Here is a 6,149-nt window from a genome sequence, read left to right on the forward strand (position 1 = left end):
TCGTCTGCCATCTCCCAGGCCTGAGGCAGTAAAGCAGCTGAGGGATTACACAGCAGCCTGCAGATCAGCTACGTCGCCCACGTCTCCCTTCAGAAGACTGCAGTCGTTACCGTTTGGCTTGTTGCTGTCCGTTTGGTCTGTTTACAGCCACCTCACACACTCCTGGAGCTGCTTCTCTGAAATCTCACCCGAGAAGCGCCCAGAGACCCTTCATCCCCTGCAGAATTTAAGACCTTTTCTGTGGTTGCACACCGCCAGCAGTGACATGCCACCTCTCCTCTGCTGTCAGGCAGCAAATTCCTCTGGGCCACAGCTGGACACAGAGAAGTGTTGTCTTTGGCCCTTTTCCTCACCAGTGTCTCACCTCTAGCTCTTCACCTCTCTGTTTGAGATGTCCTCAGCACCAAAGAGCAGCCTGTGTTTCTAGCCCAGCCCTTCCCAGGGTTGAACTCACCCCCCTCAGAGCTTCAAACCCAACACGGCCAGGTCTCATTTCCTTTGGAGCCCCTCAACCAGGTAGCCCTCTCCTGATCCTTCCAAGACAAGGTAACCCCTTCTAATCCAGTAAGCTTCACCCCTACGTACCCTTTTTTCCCCTCTCTAAAAGCAGACCGCACTAAGTCACGGCTGTAACCTCAGAGGTCCAGTACACTAACAGGACATCGGCCCGGCACCTCGTGTTTTAAGTGGTTTAAGGGAGAGGCAACAAATCATTCAGAAGCTAAGAGAAACAGGGCAGAAAGCAGTCTCATACTGCAGGAGCCGACGGCAGAGGAAAAACAAGATGAAAGCACTGACAGGCTGCCGAGTGGTAATACTTGCCAGGAAACGCAGACACCATCATCTTCTAACGAGGGGCAGGACCCAAACAAGGGCTGAAGCTGCACCAGTGCTGAGAAGCTGACCTCAGCTGCTGCTTGAAGTTTAGCTAGGAGAAGCTATGAAGCAGGTCTCTGCCCAGTAAAGGAGGCCAGAACAAACAGCAAAGAGCCTCTGCTGAACCCTGCAGGAAGCCAGAGACCACAGTGTTTGTTTGCCACCATGATTTAGCAGGCCATGGAAGTGCCATCTTTCTTCCAATAAATAATGTTTTCCTTGAGCTTATTTTAACAGGACAGCTGGTTAACCAGCCACAGCGAGTGGTTACACTGGAGGACGCAGGACAAAGCACCGAGATTAGCAGGACAGCCTTTCGGCTACTGCTCTGTTGCTGCAAGAGCAGCCAGCATTCACAGGACAGGAATGGTCTATAGCCTCCTCAGGTCTCACCGTTCCCGTATGTTCTACCTCATCTGGCAGATGAAAGCTCTTGGGGACAGGGCCAGGCCTCCTGCACAGTCCCAGCAAGCAAGGGTCAGCTTTTCGCAAAGGGCTCTCCCAGAGAGCATTGTCATCGTGCTTTCGAAAGGTCCCTACCACATTATGGCTTGGCTTCTACACCCACCGAGTTCGGGGTTCAGACTGAACCCTTCTCAGAGTTCAAGATGGATCTAAGCACGGCCACACTTCAGGACCATCAAGTGGCCTCTCCTTGCTTGGTTGTACACCAAAGGAGCTGCATAGGAAAGGATCTACCCCATTCCCCCCACACCCAGGAGAACACCGTGAGCTCCACCATGGACCAAGGTGCCAAAAGCACTCTTGGAGGTAGTCTGTAGCTCTGGTAGCAATGCAGCTTCTCTACATGAGAGAGGACACATCGCCCACACGGTTAAGCTGAAAGAGAAGCCCAGCTCCAGCCTTTTGGGGCCCAAATTCCAGGACCACAGTGATAAAATGGAAGAGAGAAGGGTAGCACAGCCTCTTGCGCTCTTCTCTCAGCAAAAGGAGATACGGCGAACACTCAGTATGTAACACCACAAAGCAAAGGCAGCCTCCAGGGGAGAAAAAAAGATCCTTGGAACTATGAAAACAAAAGCACACACTGCACTCAGCAGAAGCCTGGTACACAGAGGACACGCTCCCCAGCATCCATTTGTTGGAGGCAAGAGCCCACAGCTCTGCTCAGGCAGGCCTTTGCTTCGGTGCGCCTAGCCATCCTGTGGTTAGACAACAGAAGACAGACACACTTCACCCCACAGTGGCTCAACCGCGTGCTCAGTGCCCTTCAGTGTATTTCATCACCTCTCCTCTGCGTGGAGAAAGAAGGAAGAGGGGAGAGTGGGAGAGAAGTGGATGTCTTTGCACTGAAGAGGCATTTTAGGACAGCAAGCCTTTAGCAATCCACTCGGGAGTTGACCGAAAGCAGCGCTCCCCTTCTGGGCAGCAAGGGCTACGTAGAGCAACCCTGGAAATACTCTTCAAGGTTGAAAAACAACTAACCAACCTGTCCAGTCGTGGTTTATTCCACACCATCCAGCCCTGTATCAAGAGTTTGGTGCTCACTATGTATTGCTACAGATTAACTTGACAGAAAACAAGGCTCCGGCACGTGTGAGGGTACCATTCAGGCAGATCACCGTGCTGTCCAGCTGGCGTGGAGCCAGAGTCTGGGACAAGCGTGACCTATTTGCTTCAAGCTCTCCGATTTCACTGTTGATTCACATGCGTCCTAGAAGTGGAGGTCTGTGGACCAAACTGAAGAGAGAGAACCACCGTCTTGGAAATCCTTTCTTTCTAAAAGAATGTATTTGCTTCTCCTAGCCACCCTTCACCTCCCAAATACATCTTTGGGGCCCAGATGGTTACTCTGCTCCTCCCCAGGCTGATGTGACACGACACCACTACCTTGGGGTTACGAGGACCGAAAAACCAAGAGTTTTCATGGGACAAGTCCACAGCAGACTGATAAACTGCAGGCTGAGATGCCCAAATAAAACATGACAGACCCCTGCAGGGGCATGAAACTAGTTCCACACACAGCTTAAGCCGAAGACAGGACAGATCTCATCCCTCCACATGCACACCACTGTTTCCATAAGGCGTGCAAGTCCCCAGCTGAGCCAACTGCATGGACAGAAGCACTAGCACCCACAGAGAGGTGGTGGAAACACGCAGCCTCTGGAAAGCGTCTCCCAACAGCAGCCCACACTAAGAAGCTTGAGCCAACTACCTGCCACTTCTCAGCTGGCTATTTCTCAGCCTCATTACCCAGACAGAAGGTGACACGTCCTGCTGCTGGATTTCACCATAGCAGTTCACCTTTATTACATTGGCAGGTGAGAAAGAAATCGGTTTCCTACACTGTTCCTGTGGAAGCAAGAGCCATATTAGCAAAAGGAGGCTCGTGAACGCTGACTCAAAGATAAAGAAATTCCTGTTTCTAAAGACGACTCTTTTGTACACTTCCCAGGCTCCATATACTTTTTGCAGTACGGAGCATTGCAGATCAACAGTAAAGCCTGCCGATAACCTACATTCCAGTCCCAGGCTGAACTCTGCTTCTTAAAAGCAGCGCCACTGTCCAACTGCATCAACAGCTTTTTATTCTCCAGAGATGATACCAGACCTCTAACAGGCTACCACGGCTTTTAGGAGCTGGAGATGGCTCACCATCCTTTTGACAGTAGAAATCTGGGTGACTCATAAGCGTGGTTATCCAAGACAGATTCCACTCAAGAACAGATCCATGCTCACACCACTGAAGCAGAGGAAAGCAGCTCCAAGTCCTTCACTGACACCTTGTGTCAGAAGCAGGAATTGGCTACAACAGAGAGGGCCAAGCAGGTTCCAAGCGATATCCAGCACAGGTGTACAGCCCACACAGACCTCTGGCTGAGAAACAGCCAAAGCACCAGGACTTTTGGAGCTGAAAGAAGGGATTAAACATATTATTGCCACAGGTTTCAAGAGAGAGCCTAAGCCAAAACAGCTCTCGTGCTCTTCCCTCAATCCTGGTCATGTTTTCCTGCCCCTTCTTAAAGCCCGCTCAGGAGCCTGCCTGATCACAGACAGCCTATTTAGCTCCCTCTTTCCAACTCATCAGGAAGCAAGAGCTGGAATTGGCTTACTTTGTGATCAGACAAGCAGAGACCACAGAGGATCATGCAGAAAAGCATGATCTCCTCCTCCCGGCAGCACTAAGCTGTCAACACAAGTCCTGAACCAGAGAATTGAATTCCTCTGTGCATCCGGACCAATCCAAGCACACAAGAGAGAGCAGCATTTCAGACCTGGAAGCGCAACATCCTCCAGGCGATGTCAATGCCAGTGACCAGCCAGATACCCAATTCCCAGGGCCAGCCCCAGAACAGCCTTGGTCCTTCAGGATTTCTCTGCGGACAAGGTGATGATTTGCTCCAGGACTGGGACTAACTGCAGAGCCAGACTCACACGCAAGAGGCAACAGCAAAGACAAAACAGAAACGGTGGAGAAGAATGTATGAGTATTTTATGCCTAAGTACTTATTTTGGCTGCTAATAAGCTCACCACTGCCTGGATTTAGTGCAGACAAGCACCCGGGAGAGAAAGAACACACGTTAAAACTCTGTGGAGCATAGAAAACAGGTACTGAAGTGGGAAAATCAGAACTAAAGGGACAGAGGAAAGAAATGGTCTGATCACAGACCTATATAAGTGATCAAGAGCAACGTTCCTTTGAAGGAAAATCCTTCTACAAGAGCACACTAGACAGGGGCACAGAAAGCCAAGTGGAGGAGGAATGAGATTGGCAGTGAACTTGGAACAGCCTTCAAGCTCTGAATGAAGCTTGACAAGGAGCACAGCAGCAGCCACCACGAGAGAGCTGTCAGGGATGGGACAGTAACAGTACCAAGACAAACATATGGGAACTCCAAACCGACGCATTCCAAATGCAGAAAACCCCGCTCCAAGGGAGAGCAAAGTTTACGCAACTTGGTTCAGAAGGCAAGGAGGGGAGAAAAAAAGAGAAGCTATAAATACAGAAAGACTACAAAGAGGAAGTTATCTGCAGGGAAGGTGATAAAGTGATAGTTTAGGGCATGCTAAGACTTCTGACGAGCAAGAGAGCAGGAATACCTCCCACGGCGCTCTTTCAGGCCCCGGGCTCCGTAGCAAGAACGACAGAGACTGCTGCAAGCAAAGAGCTGCAAAAACGTCTGGCTGAAAAGGGGCTTCTGTCCTAAGTAAAAATATCCCGGGTATTTTTAAGGTAGAGACTGAGGCACATCACAGCACTCTGTTCCAATTCTGTTCTTTAATGTTTGCGTGAGCAACTCCAGGTAACTTGCATCCAGGGTTCAGCTGGCCAAGGATCCCTCTAGATAGTCAACATTAATTTCAGTCGCTCAGCAGTGATCATCAAGATAAAGCTGATGCTTAACTAGTATTTTTAGAAGAAAGAACAATTCAATAATTATAGCCCCATTGACCAAAAGAACCGACATCTCTGGATACGTATGTTTCTAGCCTATTTCAATAGAGACCTGGTTTTGATCTTCGTGATTCATGATCCAGGTCCTGGACACCAATGAGTGAAAACTGTTAAGGGGGTCACTGATACAGAGGAACGGTTTAGCACCGACTAATTAAGAAGATGAGCTGACCACAGGTAACGAGTATCACAGAGCAAAACCTTCACAGCTCTCCAGGTTTGTACACACTGATCTAGAAAAGAAACAATGGCTGGAAGTCGGAATTAGCCTTGAAAGAGAACTCAAGATTGCAGGTGAAGGGTAATTCACCAGTGAATTTACTTAGATCCGCATCAGAATTTTTCCACTAGCAATCCTTCAGTAACAGCAGGTACTTTCCTAGATGACCCGATCTCCTCAAAAACCAATCATGGGTATCAGGGATTAAGTTAAGATTACCCCAATAATCTTACTTCTGGCCTTAAAAAGCTTCCCTGCGCTGCCCGCCATTTAGGAAGCGAAAGCACGAAACAAGACTCACCAGCAAAGCCTGACAAACCTGCCAGGCTCCCAACAACAGCAGGACACGCACCACAGCTATACGGCCACCTCAAGAAAGCACTGGGAGCTCAAGCTTCCTTAAACCGCCGTTATCAGCTGTTGCAATCACACGGCCGGGCTGACCGGGAAACTGAGTCAGCTGAGCTCGGGGAGAGCAGCCGGGGGGGGGGAAGAGGACCAAGTGCCTGCTCAGCCACGGGGGGAAGAGGGGACAGCGCCTCAAAAACGCCGCCGTCGGCTCTTTTCCCCACTGCCACGCAGCCCCTCGCCTCCCCACCGGCCCTCCACCCTCACGCCAGCCGGGCTTTCACCTC

This window comes from Aptenodytes forsteri, unplaced genomic scaffold, assembly GCF_000699145.1.
Source record: "Aptenodytes forsteri isolate BGI_AS27 unplaced genomic scaffold, ASM69914v1 Scaffold14, whole genome shotgun sequence".
Taxonomy (NCBI): Eukaryota; Metazoa; Chordata; class Aves; order Sphenisciformes; family Spheniscidae; genus Aptenodytes; species Aptenodytes forsteri.